This window comes from Hetaerina americana, unplaced genomic scaffold, assembly GCF_022747635.1.
Source record: "Hetaerina americana unplaced genomic scaffold, ioHetAmer1.1.p SCAF_10, whole genome shotgun sequence".
NCBI classification, from domain to species: Eukaryota; Metazoa; Arthropoda; class Insecta; order Odonata; family Calopterygidae; genus Hetaerina; species Hetaerina americana.
The window spans coordinates 3545040-3564708 of record NW_027286070.1 but is presented as its reverse complement, the minus strand read 5'-3'; the positions used below and the strand labels follow the sequence as shown (position 1 = coordinate 3564708).

Here is a 19669-nt window from a genome sequence, read left to right as displayed (position 1 = left end):
TTGTGAAATTAGAATGCCGTTTGACTACCGAAAAAATTGGTATTGACCCCTGGTCTTTTTACACAGTGGACAAAGGCCGTATGTATTCACTTCCCCAAAGCAATAATAACTCGGATAGATCCACTTAATTGTCCCTTGCCCACAGTGTTATTTGTGGATATTATTTTTTTCTCCATAAAATAACATTAATATAGGGTTCTACGGCCTAAATTTGATCAAATACATATTTTTTTTGGTCTAATACAATCAAGAATATTGGTGGAGGTCATGCAAATATTTGTGTAATTAGTTTATCTTTATTAATGTGCGATCAGTTTTTCATATAATCATTATACAGTGACTCTGGAGGAGCTTTATATGCTATTAAGTTGTACTGACCAAATCCGTGCATTTGAAATATAGTGGCCGACACGTTTCTTTCTTCTTGTATGATTATTGCGACACTAACTAGGTTTAAGTGAAATTTTCTATATACCAAAATTTAAAACCATAAGCATAGAATGATAGTGGAAAACACTTCCACCTGGAGAAGTAAGAACAATGGACATAAGAAGAAGATGATGAAGAATAATTGCATTAGACATTAGACAAGGTGTCACAAGGAAGAGTAAGTAGATGAGAAGAACTTTGAGTAAGGATGTTGAGAAAATATCAGTGAAATCTTATATATGGAGCGTGGTTTTGTACGACACGGACACTTGATCGCGGAAGAAATGCGATAGGCGTAGATATGACGTTTTTTGATATGTGGGAGTGGAGAAGGATGGAAAAGTGAAAAGAACGGAAAGGAAAACAAATGATTAAGTGCTAAGTATGGTAAGAGAGGAGGAGAGAGGATTTTTGGGTGAAATCCAAAGTAGCCAGGAAAGATGTTGAAGATAAAGACAGAGGGGAGAACGTTAGGCTAGCGAGGTCGAAATAGGAAAAGGATAGGCATGTTGCACGGAATGAATGGAATTAGAATGTATGTGAAATTGAAGAAGAGTTTACCGTATTAAGGGGTCAGGGTGTCCTTGGGTGAGGTTAAGAAATGTAGGGGTGTTAGCATGTATCTACCCAAAACCTATCTTATACGGTAGACCACCAAATAATATAAAGATTCTGCATCAAACGAAGACATTATTAAATTAGTTATCCTAGCTGAATATACGTACCAGGTTTGTATAAAAAGTATCGGTAACAATTTTTTCCTGACATGTGCGTGCAGTGCTTAAATCAGACCGTCGGTTAAGTGTGCGCATGATCGCAGATCGTACTGACATTGATGAGCTAACCGTGCACACCATTATCGCTTAAAAATTTGGCGATGCGAAAGATATGCGCTAAACCCGCCCCGAAGGTCTTGATGGACGACCACGAGCAGAGTCAAGTGTCTGCTAGCGAAGACCTCCTGCAACGGCATCGCATTTCTTTATCCTAGTTTTGCTTAGTATCATTTAGGGGGTTCACATTTGTGAAATTATATATTTTTTCTGTCCCTCGGAAATCGAAATGATTTCTTCTCCTACGCAAGAAATAAAACGACAGCAATTAACCAACCCGGAATTTGTTTCAACCGTTGACGGAAGAGTTCATCTCGTGCTAATCGGCAAATCACGTGAAGTACACAAGTTAAGAGAGCACTGCTAAGAAGGGGAGTTCTTTTACCCGTGCCACCCTCGGTCTACCACTACGTTGCAGCAACCACACAGTCACTCCGCAAGGATTTAGAGAATGGCTTGTGCAAAGGAACTGGTCAGGATTTGAACCCGGATCCCTCTGCTGAGTCGGTGAACTATCAAACCCCCTGCCCGGCAACAAGGCCTTTGGGCACGATAATTTAACAATTAGATTGATACTGGGTGTCTCCAGGGCAAATAGGTGGTAGGTCGGTTAGATAGGATGACATTGATATGCGTAGGTGTCGAAGTCTGTAGGGGTACGATGGATACGAATGTTTGAAGCAGGTTTTGGCTTTTGAATGTTTTCTATTGCTTCAATATTTCTGGTAGTTTCCTGATAATAACCATTTTATCGTGATTCTCTATAAAAATGCGTAATTATTCTTATTCAATTGCATTTTTATGATAAATCTATGCTTGGATAGGTATGAATTCAATTATAGTGAGAAGACGAGGGCTTGAGGATCATTGTCAATGCGGATTACAAGCCGTAGCAGTCACTAATCATGAAAAGAGAAACCTTTCCGTACGAATAACATGATCCGTACGGATAACATGAGTTTCTGCCATTTCCAACTTTTTTCGACAAATGTTCGCATAAAATCTGAAACCACCCTCTTTATTTGTGACCGAGTGATTTTGTGTTCCAAAAAGATCGAACTTGAAAGTGTAGAAAAGATAGATTTAAAATGTCATTTTTCCCACGAACGATAATGGATCAGAATAACCATTGTCCGACCACGGTAGGGTCATATTCGGATCAAAATTAGTCTGATGTGTATTCACCCTCTGCCACACACCCTAGCGTTGGCTTGTAGCGTACTAAAAATAAAAAAGAATCCCTCGATACAGGAAATTCCAGATACGGACAGAGCTATGTAACACCCTGGGTCGGAAAAAAGTCAGGTGGAGAAACGTCAAAAATGATACACTTTAGGCCTTGGTGTCCCTAGTTTGATGCATGAAAAATTCCAGTGTTCACGTATATTCGCCCATTGTCGAGTTTTTACATAGTTCTGCCCATCACAGGACTAATGGTGTGGAGCCTAAAAGTGCACTCGAAATGTTTATAAAGCGTACACTACAGGTATAAATACGAGTCCGTTAAAGGCAAAATATTTACGGATTATTTCCCGTTTGTTTGCATTCCGTGACGTGGATAATATCTGTTGGAATAGGAATTAATAAAATATAAAAGTAGCCATAGGTATGTTAGCGGTGAGAAAAATTTGGGGTTGGGTTTTTTGAAATGTAATCGCTATGTAAATTGCAAATATTTTTAATGCGTTACATTTTTTTCGGCAAACTTACGTAGCAATTTCCAGTGGTATCCCCGCCGAATCAACACGATTTCTACAATTCTATCTTTTTTTCGAGGCGCAGATACTTGAAAGATAAAATTTACGTCGGAAAATTCATGTAAAATGTATTTTAACTCTAATTTTACTAAGCAAATCCCATCTGACTGAATTACATCCCGTGAGTATTTCCTTCTCACATTAAACCTACGAAACGAAGAGATAAAATGAAATTTACCCGTAAAAGCGGAACAATTAAATGCGTGAAATTATTTTTTTTTTACCAGAGATTATTTCTTTGTCACGCGGAATAAACATCATGTGCGTCGAATGCTCGTGAACGTGATTCGACGTAACGTAGTAATGAAAACATGGCTTCAATTGCTTCCCAACTCATCATATTGTATGAAAATGCAGATGATATTTGTTTCAGTTCATTGGAATCAGCTGGCCGTCTAAACTCTATGATGCGCACCAGCGGGTAGCCATTCAAGTGGTGCACACAAGTCGTAATGGACTGAAAATTGCCTCACTGGCAGTGCATTGACATTACGGTGGCACTTTCTCCGCCCCTGAAATGCCTCCATATCCTTACACTCACCTCAACATTTCGTTTCTTTCACATTATTAGCGTCTCATCTTAATTCCGTTGTTGGTCGATCTCTCTAATGAACGTTTCGCCCTATGTCCTTGCCCTCATTTCCTTCCGTCTTCCTCATCATCTCACCAGTATCACTTGAGTTCTTAACCATTTTTCCGAGTACTTACCGTTCCTATTCTTTCTGCATTCTCTCCTGCCTGTGGAGTAAAATTTGACTTGAGAGAGTTTTTGATGAATTTTCAGCGAACATTTGAGCATTCGAGAGATCCAGACACCGGCGTATCTCGGGAGGCGACTGAGTTACTTTTCTCATTTAAAATTTTAAAAAAATATTAAAGATACCAAGTCCAGAAGATCATATGCTATCAAAACTGCTTTGGGGGACGAATTACGAGGAAATGCGAAAAGCGCAGTTATTATACAAAATCCTCAGTGATAAATCTATATTTAGAGATGCTTTGGCGAAGTTTCCAGAATATCTCAGGAGTCATTCGACCCGGAGACAAAATTGCCTGAATCAAGTGATATACGTTATCCTAATTTTGGAGGAGGCGACGAGAGGTCAAGTGCGCGCTGACCTTTGGCCTCAGGAAAGCGAAGGGCAAACGAAGGGTGAGGGGATGTAATGCAATGGGTGGGAGCGCGTGGGGGCACCTCTTACCTTTCGCATGAGGAGGGCAGGGGTGGCGGCGGGTCCACCACTATCGCCATCGGCTGGACTCTTGGGATCCCGTCGGCCGTCGGGCTGGGCGCCGGAGACGTCGGCTGGCGCCGGCGCCGACATGAGCACGGTGCCTCGGAGCGACGCTGGGTCGCCGTCTGTAACGGAGGAGGAGGCAATGAGTGCACTGAGTTGGCGAGGCAGGAAGGTCGACGAAGAGCGAGACACGGCGAGTGAGACGGAGGAGGCGGGGGGGGGGTGTCTGCGAGTCAGTCCATCCGTCCCCTCCCTTTCCCCTGCCAACCCCCCTCGCGAGGGAGGGCACGCGACAGTTGGGGGGTAGGGTGGAATTACGGTCGGGAGGGTGGGATTACGACTACTCCCACGTGAAGGAGTCCTCTCTCGTTCGGGGTTGTGTGCGGGAGGGTGCCCGGAGGAGGTGGCGGAGAGCGAATCGGTGCACGCGTAATGAGACTTAAAAACCTGCACTTCGCCTCCGTAACCAGACACACCCGCCGCTGTGAAATCCCGGGCCTTCTTCCTCCACTTCACTGGTTGTGGAATGCTCTACTGATCCGCCCAAGTCGCGAAGTGGAGAGAGAATAATCACCCAACTGAGCAAGCCCTCACTCATACTGATTTAGGAACCTGTATTTTCGATTAACACCGATTCACAGCCAAATGTTCTAATCAACTCTGGCCCGAATGTCCCGGGTCCGATTCCGGATGCTAACCCCTTAGGTTCACCCACCCCCAACCCCAGCTATTCGAGACTATACGGTTATTGGATTTCCCAGGAAAATATTTTGGCGGCAAAGGGGGAGAAACTGGCTGCTCCAATAACCTCGAGCCTTTCTTCGCCGCAAAGCTTTCCGGTGAACGATGGATGAAACTGGGTGGCAATTATTACTACCATTTGGGTCACTCCTCTTCATGCAGATGAAGAAGGAGTTTGGTAGCACAAAAATTTCTTTAGAAGGCGTCTTTTTTCTGATTTTTTGGGTGTACATCTCGTACCTATCAAAAAAGTGCTAGTATGTTTTAGTAATTATTCCAAAGAAACTGCAGGAGATGCCGCAACAGTAACTTTTAACGGAGTCATCCGCTAATGTGCATTTCAATGCAAGAATTTCAGAGGGTAAAAATCATTCGCCTTGACTGGGATTCGAACCCAGATCCCTCAATATCCGGTCGAGTGCTTTAGCCACTTAAGCTACCGAGGCGTCCTCTTAAACCCTGAAATTTTGGGGCTTTTTAAAGGAACTAGATGTTATGACGAAATACCGTACATACAATGTCACAGGCATTCGTAGTCGTGCGCGAGGCGCCACAGTCCACGAGGTTAAAGCCAACTTTAAACACTTATGGTGTTTTCACTTTGACAAATTCCAAAGAAACTGCGGGAGATGCCGCAACAGTAACTTTTAACGGAGTCATCCGCTAATGTGCATTTCAATGCAAGAATTTCAGAGTGTAAAAATCATTCGCCTTGACTGGGATTCGAACCCAGATCCCTCAATATCCGGTCGAGTGCTTTAGCCACTTAAGCTACCGAGTATCCCAGTTTCCCAGGAATTTGTCAAAGTGAAAACACCATAAGTGTTTAAAGTTGGCTTTAACCTCGTGGACTGTGGCGCCTCGCGCACGACTACGAATGCCTGTGACATTGTATGTACGGTATTTCGTAACACATCTTGTTCCTTTAAAAAGCCCCAAAATTTCAGGGTTTAAGAGGACGCCTCGGTAGCTTAAAAGGCTAAAGCACTCGAACGGATATTGAGGGATCTGGGTTCGAATCCCAGTAAAGGCGAATGATTTTTACACTCTGAAATTGTTGCATTAGTAATTATTATTTTTTAGTTAGTGCTAGTAGTTTTTTTTAGCAAGATACCAATCGGGTGTGTGGCAGGGGGTGAATACATACCAGAACATGATCCTACCGCGGTCTAACACTGTAATTATGATCCTTTATCGTTCTTGGAAAAAGTGACATCCTAACTCTATCTGTTCTACACTTAATCTCTCTAATTATATTGACATGATCTCTTCTACCGTAGTACTAAAGGGCTAATAATACATTTCTACATGATTGCTAAAGAGGCATCGTTCCAATTTAAGCAAGAGATTCAATCTGTAAATAAACCTTCGCCCCCTGAGTGATTGCCAGCCTAGCTCCTCTAATACTTTTCATACGCTAGTCAGTTGGACATGACAACGTTTTAGAAATCTGGCTCCTCTACACTGCACGCGATCCAACTCGGCAATCAATCCAACTTCATGAAGTTCCCATGTACTAGCAGCATGTTCTGCATGAGGCCTAACCAATAAAATATAACATTAAAATATCGTTTTTATATTTTCATCACATTTACCCAGTACTATTATAATAAATTCTAATTTTTTTATCTTTCCCACATATTCCCCGTATATATTTGTGTGCATGGTGAGTTAAATTATTATTATTATTAGGTAATCTACCGGTTAAGGTAGGTTTTTGGATGGACACAGCTACTAAAGAAAACATTTTGTGACTCCTAACAAAACACAAAATCCAGCATCCTACTCTATATGAGGTCCCTCTTCATCTCCGAGTACTTTCTTCCTCCCTTAATCCCATCCAACATCCCTATCCTCTTCCATCCCTTTCCTCGTTTGCCTAACATTCTCCCCTCCATTACAGTCTTCAACATTCCACTGCCGTTCAATACCCCCTTCACCCACTTTTCCTGCCTCCATAGGATTTCTCCCAACAAACCCCTCTCTTCGCCCACCATACCAAGTACTTCCTCATCTGTTTTCTTCTCTGTCCAATTCACCTTCTCCATTCTCCTCCACACCCACATTTCAAAAGCCTCCAGTCTACGTCTATCCTCCTGCTTCAATGACCACGTTTCGGCGCCGTACCTAGCTACGCTCCATATCAAAGTCTTTACGAGTTTTTTCTAAATATCCTTACTCAACGTCCCCCTCATCAACTCCCTCCTCCTTATGAAAGTCTATTTGCCTAGCGCAATTCTTCTCCTTACGTCCCTACTACTTTGACCGTGTTGATCCAAAAATCTTCCGAGATACGTAAGCTGTTCTACCTGCCCTAGTTTTTGCTCTCCTATTTTAATGTTTAGCTTAGCCTTTTACTTTCTAGAGAATCGCATAACCTTTGTTTTATTAATATTGATTCTCATCCCATACCTATCGCACTGAATTTCCAATTCACTCAGCAATGCTTGCAGTCCCTTGGCTGACTGACAAACTAAAGCTTGGTCATCAGCAAACCTAACTGATTTTACGAATTCCCCGCCCACTTTCATTCCTATCTCCAGTTCTTCCCATGCCTCTTTAATCATTTCCTCTGCATACAGGTTGAACAGCAACGATGATAATGGGCAACCCTGCCTTACACCTCTTCCTAACGCTACCCATCCGGACTCCCCGTTCCCCACCCGCACCTGAGCAGTCTGAGATATGTACAAGTTGCGGATTAGCCTCCTTTCACTCCAATCCCTTCCTATTTTCTGCAATATACTCATTAGTTTTTCCCAATTCACTCTATCAAACGCTTTTTCGAAATCTACGAAACAGGCAAATACCTCCTGGTTGTGTTCTATATTCCTCTCGATTAATAATCTCATTACTGCAGTGGCATCACGCGTATCTCTCCCCTTCCTAAACCCAAACTGGCCATCCCCTAAGTAATTATTTGCTCTACTCTCTATCCTTTTGTTTATGATCCTGAGAACAACTTTAGCTGCGTGGGATATCAAACTAATTGTCCTGTAGTCCTCACATGATGTAGCCTTCACCTTTTTCGGAAATATATATATATATATATATATATACATACACACACGAGGGTCATCCGGAAAGTAGTACCCGTTCGTGCCGCATGAAGTGCTGACGACGCGAGTAGCCGCTGGACGAGGTCAGATAGCTTCAGTGGCTTGTCTGCCTTCTCTGAGCCAAGTTGCGTGACGCTAGCATTGCCTGTGTTGTTTCTGTGATTGTTTACAATGTTTAAAAAAATTGAGAACGCCGCCAGTTGTGAAGTGAGGGCAGTGATTAAATTCCTCAATGCAAGAAACGTTCGCCCATGTGATATTCATCGCCAATTAAAGGAGGTGTATGGAGACAATGTAATGGACGAGTCGTCTGTTCGGCGGTGGTGTCGCAACTTCAACATGGGGAGGGGGAACACACACGACGATGAGCGTTCGGAGAGACCGTCTGTCATTACAGACCAACTGGTGAGCTCAGTTGACGAATTCGTGAGGAACGATCGGCGCGTCACAATTGATGACATCTGTGAGCATTTTCCCAATGTTTCTCGAACAATTGTTCATGAAATTGTTAAACACCATCTGCATTATGCAAAAATTTGTGCAAGATGGGTCCCTCGCGTATCTCAATGAGCTGGCGGCGAAGGACTATGCAGCAGGAATACAGAAACTTGTCACACGTTATGACAAATGCCTTAATTTGCTTGGAGATTATGTTGAGAAGTAGTTTAAAGTATCCTCTTTCAAATAAAATTTTTTATGTTTGTTAATATTTACTTTTGTGTCTTTATTTCACGAACGGGTACTACTTTCCGGATGACCCTCGTATATGCTTCATTTGTTTTCCGAATTAAGAGGATTATTAAAAAAAATGAAATAAAAGCAGTATTTTTTTCTCTACCCTCATCATGAAGGAATTCCACCTGGTTAAGCCTGAAACTGTTAAGTTTAAGAGGATGAATTAATTTTGTTTGTTAATTTAACGATGATGATACTAATTTTTTTTGGTATCCTAGGAGCGGGTCCTTTTTACGATTTGACGTACGAAATAACTTTGCTTGTCCCTTTTATCCTCTTATGCGTCACACGACCTGACCTTGGCCGGCTCTCATCTTGGCTGAGCAGTTTTCTCGATTTTACGTCCACGGACCTAATTTAAGGATGATTTTTTTCAAGCGTATATTTGGTCCCCCTCTAAACTATTGCTTAATTTTTTCTATTATCATAAAAAAAATATTTCTCCACCTTCCTCTACTGTGTTTGGGATTTCCATTGCCTCATCGTTGAACGCCTAGGCTTAAATAACTCCGAAGATAAATCAGCTGTCCGTCATTTAAGAGACTCAGCATCATTGACTGCCTCGGTGTCAATATGTTCCGAATTGATTAAGATGGGTCACATAATTGCAGTAGAGGTAAAGTAATTTTACGCGTTGGAATCATTTCTTGATCGAGTTTTTTATACGATTTTCGCGCTCGATTCTGCCATTACTTTCGAACGATGATATTGCGAGTTTGGCAATACTTATGTTTAATCGAAACCCATGTCTTATCAAAGCTTTAAAATAAAATTAATTTGAATCGGGAGTTGGAATTGATAACACGATACGTGTGAACATGTGATAGTATTCCATGACGTGGAAAATTTGGCTTGAATGCTTTGGCTACGATTTCTTTTCAAGCTTTTCCTACGTAGGTGCGTGACTTTGATGAAGTTTGAGAGTTAAGCCACAATAACCAAGTATCACTTGTTACGAGGCACAAATATGCGAGGCACTATATACAGGGTTCGTAAATTCAATTTTAAAAATTTGACTTCCAATTTCACTTAATCGACCAATTGTTATTTCATAATAGAACAAATGCTGTACGAGAAAATAATAGGCATTAACATGTATTACTAAGCGGCCTAATTCTGGGGTATAGGATGAGCATTTTATCATAATTTGACTCCCATTTCAGTACTGATGAATTTTCTCTCCGAGTATGTTCAACTACCCTTGTTTTATCATTTTAATCCCCCGATACCATCAAAAGTTTCATTACATCACTTTGGCGACCTTTTGACATTAGGTACAGAACGTGAGGGTGGTTGTAAGAAATTCATTGGAAGAAAACGTTAGGAAGGAAATTCGTGGAGTTTCTGATTTTTTTTATATCAGTTGGCATTAGTTACCAAAATAAAAAGGGGAAATCGCCCGGTTATTGCGGTTAAAGGTGATTAGAAAATTTTCCGCCAAGTTTAACTCTTCCTTTCATGGGTAATTCTTGACCTTCACTTACATTTTATTTTCAACCTCAAGGCTTCAGAAAATTCTCGATTTATGTACATTTTCAAATGACATGTTCAAGGGTCTGTTAGATTTGTTACTAGGAAGTGTTAAAATATATAAACTATGCATAAATAGATGCATTATATGAAGGGCAGTCGAATGAACACCAAACGGACGAACACACAAGACCAGTCCACTCACCAGCAAGGACATAACCCAACAACGAATATTCATCAGGTGGTGCACTAGAATTCTCCTTATCTCGCAGAAGTCGCCCTGTCACTCACACACCCACACAATCACACAATTCCTCTCCTGCCGCCTTTCTTCCGCAGCTGTCGGTCTCAAAGCTACGCACGTGCTTAATCGTGTAAAAATGTGACTCGAATCCATCCGTCCAAATGCGATCAAGAGCTAATACCAGGTCACAAGACCCGGGTGGGTTGTAAATGCCATCGCTCTGATTTAGGAATGCGCAACAGAATCGAAGAAATATTGATACAATTATCGATGCAATGAAATCCTTTCAAATACCGATATGAAATACGCCAATAGTTCTTTTTTTAACTTCCGTGCTCTTATATTTAAGACAAATAATATATTTTAATAACAATAGCAACACGTACTTATTACTCATTGAATTGTTTGAATACGTGGCTATATTAAGGAAAGCACAATCATAATCAGTATTAGGACAATGATTTGCATATTTTTCCCGTTTTAGAGGAGAGATTTATGCTAAAAGTGAAACGTTTTAAGCCAATACGCAGCACATATGAATATATTGAACTTTTATTTTTGCTTTCAATGAAAATTTAAAAAAATGAATAATGACCTATACTCTTCAATTGGTGTCTTAAAACCTCGTGTATATTTTTACTCTAAACGATACTACTAAGTATCAGTGACGATATGTTTCCTAGTCAGCCTACTTCTGTGTCTTGGATGCGGAAAAAATTGAAAGACCTGTGCATCAATTCAGTCTTCAAAACAAAACGATCGACAATTAGGAAACGCTTCTTCCCACAGATAATCAAATGAATGCAGAATGAATATTATCGATATAGGCTTATGATGGATGCATACGTATAGCATATTACTACTGTTGGTCGGTTATTTCGGCATGTACGAGTACCTTTCACTTTTGGATCGAGAACAGTTGATGCAGTCATTGAAAATGGTGCGAAAATCAGTGCCAACTAAAATGACGTTGCCGTTAATACGTGTCAAGGAAACTTCGCGTCAAGGACCGGTATTATTGCATGGGTAAATATATAAATTTTTTGCCCTCGCTAAAATGTAATCATGCATGTGTGCCCGCCCTCATTTAATGTATTTCCATGTCCTCTTTTTGTAGGCATAGGAATAGCTGCTATAATTTGTGGGCGTGTTGCATGATTGGTGTTCGGCCGTCCCTTTTCCACGTGGTTTTTGGAGGATCGCAGGGTGCCAGGGTGCGTGAGGAAATAGAGGGAATATGTGTAGAATGGATGGTGACTTACAGGTACCACTCCCTCCTACACGTCCTTGCGACGGCTTGCGGGGTATTATGTAGATGCAATCAACGGCCCACTCACCCGTATCTTCAATATGCTCTCCTATGTGTTTTACATTCGGTGACTACACAATAGGAAATATAATAATACCCCACTCAGGTGGGAATTTGTTTATAGCACAGTGCAGCAAAGTAATTCATTGTGCGAGTTCATTCTAACAAATAGAGACGATTGTAATTTTCCTACAACTCGGATGATTTTTTGATAATTAACTACTCCTTTGGGATTTTTTAATTCATTTTCTTTGCTGATACTGCTTTCTATCCGTTTCTTCGATCCACTTGTTTATTATAATATTGCTGCACCTCATGAAAGATAAAATCTTGTGTCTGTATTCGCTACGTTTTTGTTTTTAAGCTCCTTATTTTTGGAGTTGAAATGCTGAAACGTCTCCTCTCATTAGTCGCTTTGGTTGATTCAATGAATGCTCCTTGGTGTCGCAATTGAAAAATGAAACGCATCTGAAATAAAATTGAATTGTTTAATGAAAGCGAATCATAAGTTGATATTCCGGTAGAAAAGCTGGTTCTGTATTTGCATTCTGAGAGAGAGAGGGCGCCGTCACCGTGAGCTTTGCTGTTGCGATGGAGCACTCGAGGGACGTGCCTTATTTGCTTAAGGCTCGAATGCCAAATTCAAAACGGTCGCTCGAATATTTTTCTTTGTCAACGAATATGTTTAAGACTCGCGCTTTTCGAGTGGGCGGATGAATAACACTCGAATGACGAAATCTTAGCGACTTTCCTTTCACCGATCGGACATGATGATCAAACCCCCTTCGCCACGACAGGCCATTGCACGGAGCGCAGCGAGGCCGTTTGGCGATTGCCAAATGGCCTTGCTGCGCTCCAAATCCAAACCCTCGCTCGTCTTCCATTTTGCGTCTTTATTCAGGGTCCTTCCCGTCTATTCCGTCCTATTTGCAAATACTTTTTCGCTGGCGCAAGTATTCTCTTGTCCTCGACGCCATGCCCAGTATTTGCATAGTACTCGCCAAATACGTTGCGGTTTCCACCTGCTTTAACATATTCCGTCACTTTTCATCATCAAACCTATCCATATACTTCCCTAATATATGAATGTATGGATAATATATGTGTGCAAGTATGGACAATATGTATATTTAATTTTTTTCCATACTTGCGTTTTTTCGTATTGGTCTTCATTCCGCATCTCACACCCTTATTATGAAAAGCACTGAAAAAGAACTTCAATCAGATACTCGAAGGAAAATATTTTTATTGAAGATGAATAAATGTATTTTATAAGGAATATTATATTGGTATTGTCCTTCCCCACTGTTCGATTCCAACCCGAAGGCTGTTTTGATTCGGTGAGGGTAGAGTGATGAGTGTTATAGCTCTGCTTTGTTTATATTTTATTATTTTAGTGTTTAGTGCTTCAGAATCACTCGGTCATCTCGAGCGTGGAATCGTAAATGTCCGAGGGAGTTTGTAGTTTACCTCGTGCGTCGTTTTAATCATTCCTGCTTACACTTAAGGGCGTTTATCGTTCAAAGTTTCGTTTCGCGGTTCGCATACATTTTTATCGAATTTATTTATAAAAATAAGCATCACCTCTCACCAGTTTACTAGCTTAGGCAGGTCTTTGAAAACTGTAAATTTGAATTAGTACGGAAGGTATAAGGTAACATTTTTTTATTCTCCGAATTTTAAAAATTGTAGATTTACTCTTATTTTTACTGGCTAAATAACACACAGTAGTTTTCGTTCCGAGAAGGTCTCCTGTGGTGGCAATGATCGAAAGTTCTGACGAATGCGCGGTCGTGTTGGGGAGGATGGTGCTGGAGCTCCGATTCAAGATTGACGACGGGGTGACCTCTCCCATGGGGGGGTGGGACTCGGGGTGGGGATTCGAAAGCACACCGTGTCAATAGGGCGCCAGGGCTTCTCCCGAATGCAAGAAGGGGCTGGGCGATCGCAGGTCTCTACCTCCTGTGCCCCTTCCTCAATGAAGCAGCATCTCGCTTCTCCGCGGATCAAGGCGACGACTGTTACGGTCTAGTCTCTCGGGAAGAAGAGATAAGTAAAGATAAGTCTCCGAAATATATAACCAAAAAAGTCCATGTCCGGAACCCCCTACAATACTGAAGGAACTTGCGGAAACACGAGTTGCGGGAAAACGTAATTAAAATGTAAAAAATACGTATTGGTACGCTTTGGTTAGGCAATTTGCCGTCCGTGGGACAAAACGTTAGACAAGGCATTGGAAAAGGTTCAGCGGAAATTCGTTTGTTTTGTGAAAAATTATTTTAGCTATTTAGCTATTTAAGCACCCCGCAAGCCACCGCTAGGGTGTGTGGCAGGGGGTGAATACACACCAGACTAATTTACACCCGAACGTGACCCAACCGCGGTCGGTCAATGCTATTTTGATCCCTCATCGTTCGTGGAAAAAATGACATTTTAAAACTACCTGTTCTACACTTATCTATTTCTAATTACTCTCTAACTACTAGATACACTATAAGAGGTATTACTACAAGAAGAGGGTAGTCAGTGTGACGGGTATACCGGAGGCATTAGTTTAGGGCTCTTGATTCTCTATGAGGGTTGGAAAGACTTTTTGGAGAGGTAGAGGACACATGAGTTGTCTTACGGCACAGAGGGAATTATTACTGCACCAGAATTTATTAGTAGGTTCAAGAGAGAGATGGACACCGTCACGGACAGATTCAATTATACGTTCTTCCCTCGAACGGTACGCAGCCAATACAAAATCGTGAACAAAATTTCGAAAAAAATTACATCCATAGGAGTACTACAACGTGCTGCATCATCGGGCATGCGCAAAAATTATTGGATGATGCAGAAAGAGGTGTGTCCGTGATATTTTGCCCATTAGCTAAATGCGTTCAATTCTACGATGCATAAACTAATAATGCTGAATGTTTGGCTGTTGCACTGATACCCCCCGCCACTCGCCCTCGTGGCGCCTTGCGGGGTATCGTATAGATGTAGTAGTGTAGTGTAGCCGCACCTGGGAGGGGACTTACCCCCTGCCACGCGCCCAAAGCGGCCGGCGGTTGTAGCCGCCGAGTAGGAGTCGACGTCCGCCCCCAACACTCCTACCACACCCCCTCCATCCGCTCCCCCACCTCCCCTCTCTGCTGACTCCACGTGCTCGCTCTCCCTTCCCCTCGGAGACCTCCCCCCTCCCGAATATGAAGACGGGCGAGCGGGTTGCGCAAACCCGTGAAGATCACTGGGAGGGGAGGAGGGGAAGCGGGTCGGTTGGGGAAAGGTGGAGAGGGGCTGGCGCACGCACGCGGATCCTCCTCCCCCACTCACGGCCCTTCGCGGGCCGCACGCCTTCCTCCACGTGCTCGTCCCGCAATCGATAAGACTCGCTGGCGGCGGAGGCGGCTGGGAGAGGTGGGCTGGCGGCCGTCACTCGCCTTCGACGGGCGGGCAAGAAAGAGAGAGTCAAGTCAGTCAGTCGGTGGTGGTCCACCACACCTCCTCCTCCTCATTCACGTGTCGTGTTTGCAGCCAGAAAATGAATATCTGCACCCCTTACCCCCTATCCCCCCGGGCGAGCGATCTGCGGGTTCCACAGCCCTCGAATCAGGGGCGCCCTGCCCGGGGATTTTATCACTACAGCTCGGCGTGCGGTGCACTCGAAACTTGTTTTATTATCGATCAATTGGATGTGGTATATTTTGATACAACGACATAGATATATGTAGAACCGTGGAAATAACATTGTCCGACCGCGGTAGGGTCATATTCGGGCCATAATTAGTCTGGTTAGTATTCACCCCCTGCCACACATCCTGGCGGTTGTTTGCAGGGTACCAAAATAAATATAACCGGTATACACCCGGTCGGCCATTATCGTCGAGTTGAACGATGCATTGCCAACGTTGAGGATGTTGGAGTAGAATTGAACGATAAAGTCAATATGACAGTGAGGACTATGTCGATAGTACGGGCAATTAAGTCGGTGTGAAAGAAGTAATTATGAGGCCACGCGAACGTTTTTCTCTCGAAACAGCAGTGTGGTTGCTATTATCGATATGGCGATATAATGGATATGACACCATGAAATAATTATCGATATTGCTATGTGACCGATGCTGTTAACGTCGCGATTATGAAGATGTTATCGATTTGTAAAAAACGGTCGATAGAGTCGAAATGATGACTTGCATGATTTTTCTATGTGACGAGATGGATATTAGGCATGCTGATAAGGATGATATTTTCGATATGACAATACAGATTTTAAGGTCTATAGAGTTGTTTATTTTATTCAAACAGTTGACCCTGGAGGTTGATTACCGCACAACTCGAGATTTGCATTGTGAGGCAAGACCACATCCGGATGTTTGGTCACCTAGTGGACTAAGGCTGAGCGCCCGCGAAGGCCCTCCCACTCTTCCTGGCTTCAGTCGGGGATGCTCGATGTCAGATAGACCTCGCTCATGGTCCGACGGTAACCTTACTTGGAGACTAATTTTTTAAACTAAGTTAGATAGATGCCTCTGTTGCAACGGCACTAAAACTATCCCTTCGTTCTACGTTTGAAGAGATCATGGAAATTAGATTGGAGAGGGGTTCTAAATGTAATTTTTTTCCCGCGAACGAAAACGGTCCATATCAGTTGTCGAAGATTTATAGAGCATTTTCTATTCTAGGTACCCTCGCCTTTAGTCATTATTTTATTTAACGATAATTAACATTTTCAACACTCACTAGGTGCTCGTTTCGCCTGCATAGAGTATACTCTACGGTTGATGCGTAAATAAATTAGTATATGCAATGTGTTTTTTCAGAGTAATTTTCTACGTTTGAATTACATATCTCTTCAGTTAGCCTGCATGCAATGGGGTAACCTGTGGGTAATATTAAATTTGGATGGTGCATGCCTTTTATGGAGTCACCCACTGCTACACACCCTGTCGATGGCTTTCAGAGTAGATGCATTTGACCTGTAAATTCATGGAAACCGCTTGTGATGAGCACAATTATCATAAAACTGTATTCTCAACTTGGTTTAGTTCGAAGATCTGAATTTCAATGCACCTTACGTCCGCAGTTATCTTTTGCCATTGCTGAAGTTTTACTTTGTAAACTCTGCTCTGCTCTTTTGGCCATGTTTAACTGGTGATAAATTTCACAATAGTGGAAGTCTATTTACTGTGAATTCATATATCCGAAGTTCTGCTACTGACATCTGATATATTCGACCCTTTTCCCTGCCTCCTTCGCTTCCAAGTTTTTCTCATGAAGATGAGGACTCACAATCTGGAGTGTGACGAAAACTCCAAATATTCAAAAATCGATATTTATTTCGTGCAGCAAATGACATCGCGATTGGCGAACTGAATCATTGGGAGTCATCTTTCGCTTTCTTGCGTTCTTCGCCTTTAGTCGCAAAATCAAGTCCATGCCTGCATCGAACCCTACAACACGACACTAAAGAGTATGTCAGAGAGTGAAACTATACCGCATATCACTAATAACGGCTTTTTAAAAGCATTTATTAAAGGCATGCGAGACGATTCGTAGTAATTAGCTACAATGCAGCAAGAAAGATCTTCGTAAGAATATTTCTACAAACATATCAAGGATTTTCTCCAAGAATTTGACCCTCGTAATTTTAGATTTTTTTTCTTGAAACTACCTTTGACATTCCCACGTACCATACAGTTAATGAAAACGTATGTATTTCACGCACGGCACGAGACTGGTCCGTACCATCCTGTTCTACGTACTATTTCTGCCTGACGTAAATGCACCCTCTGCCACACACCATGCCGATGACTTGCAGAATGTTATGCAGATACTGATGGATAATTTGTATCCTAGCCGATCTATGGCATTATTCCCGAGTCCATTATAGTTCGCGGGAAAGAGAAAATTTTAATGCATATTAATTCAAAAACTGGGGTTCAATAAAATTAATTTGATTTATGTTAAAAATTAAGATTCGTTTAGCATACTTTTTTATTTTACTCCCGCGAAAGCTCATGTCGAAAAATATCTCTATTTCTCAATAATGAATGTGAAAGCAGTTGAAATCGTAAGCCTTCTCATTTTCTCTCCCTTTTGCCTCTTAACGATGACAAGGTACAATTATGCAACAATTTCAGAGCGTAAAAATCATTCGCCTTGACTGGGACTCGAACCCAGATCCCTCAATATCCGGTCGAGTGCTTTAGCCACTTAAGCTACCGAGGCGTCCTCTTAAACTCTGAAATTTTGGGGCTTTTAAAGGTAAAAGCCCCAAAATTTCAGAGTTTAAGAGGACGCCTCGGTAGCTTAAGTGGCTAAAGCACTCGACCGGATATTGAGGGATCTGGGTAGGCGAATGATTTTTACGCTCTGAAATTGTTGCATTAAAATGCACATTAGCGGATGACTCCGTTAAAAGTTACTGTTGCGGCATTTCCCGCAGTTTCTTTGGAATTAGGTACAATTATTCTCATGACGATCTCCTCGTCTCAAAGGGTCCAAGTTTACTCTTTAGTTTCTTTTGTGATGAAATATCGTGATTCGTAGCAACATTCGACAGAATATAAATTGGCGAGTTTAGATCAATTTCTCACCACCAAAATCTACCCTCAGTGAGTTCGATCTCTCCAATCCTACAGATATTTTTCAACTAAATAATCGCGTGAAAATGGTTCATGTGATAAGTTCGTAGATTCTTCCGAATAGAGATCCGCTTCTTAAGTTTCGTTAGAAATTTAGATTAAAGTTTTGCTTAGAATCCGCCTGAGCAGCAAACACGTGCCGAATAGAGAGATTCATTCCACGTGGAATGGAGCGATTCGCCTAGGCATCCGATAGAGGGCATTCACCCACCTTCGCGTATTGTGCAATAGAAAATCTAAATGGAGAGAAGTTAGCCATTATCTATCTGATCACACAAAGGCTTGTTGCAATACCGTCGCCCGTCGTGGGGAAATAGACGCTCTAAATTTATGCGGAGCTGCAGAATTCAAACCCGGCTACAAAACAGGATAGCTGGGGAAGCATTGGAATATAAAACTTAAATTATACATCATATTGATTGCGACCCTTCTATTTTGGATGATACGGCGGTGAAGGATTGAATTGAAGAAATAGCCCTACTAAATGTTAAACCATTAAAGCAGATAAATACAATATGAGTGAATGCAAAGGGTCAAGTGATTGATAAAACATCTTTATGCGAATGTGTATAAGAATGATGAAGATGATAATGGTTAGGCAGAATGAGAAACGAGAAGATTTTAGGCGTGAACTGAAATGAAAGAAGTTCATAGATCTACGAAGAAGGTAGGACAAGTAGATAAAAGGCTTATTGAGAAAAGTAATGGAATTTTGAAGACAAAGATGTATAGATGGAGGAAAAAATTATTTATTATGTTAAAGGATGGATATAATGGAGGCGGGAAGACGATGCTTACTACAGTATCAGTGCTGAAATCGAAGTGTCGTCAAGATATGGGTCGCGGACTCAATGCTACGTTTGGGAGAAAGCTTTTTATTCAATCCAACTCTTATTACAATTTACGCTTTTTACGCATGCGCACACTCTTTTTTGTGTGTTTACGGTCGACACCCAGCGTTTACGCTTCAATTCCAACAACGATGTAGTGGTCGCCAGGTTAGATTCCATCCATAATTCTGAAGAGGTAACTACACTGGCATTAGAAAAAATGTTTAATGCCAAAATGTAACAATATCGAAAACGAAAAAAGGAAATTCTGCGTGAGGAATTGAATTATTAGGCTAATTTTATGCAACGGTGCTGGTGTTTTGGCAATGGTGCACAATGAAATGCTGGAATAAGATATTGGCAGTTTAATCTAAGTTACTTCCGAATGTCTCCCG

General features: G+C 41.9%; 1 long non-coding RNA gene across 1 annotated transcript in view; it reads right to left on the bottom strand.

The window, feature by feature from the left end:
* The window catches only part of LOC139699496 (uncharacterized), an 83863-nt gene that overhangs the window by 20369 nt on the left and 43825 nt on the right, over positions 1-19669 (bottom strand). Inside the window, exon 2 of the long non-coding RNA XR_011703379.1 lies at positions 4222-4379. This is a non-coding gene — a long non-coding RNA (uncharacterized lncRNA). The remainder of the gene's footprint in view (positions 1-4221; positions 4380-19669) is intronic.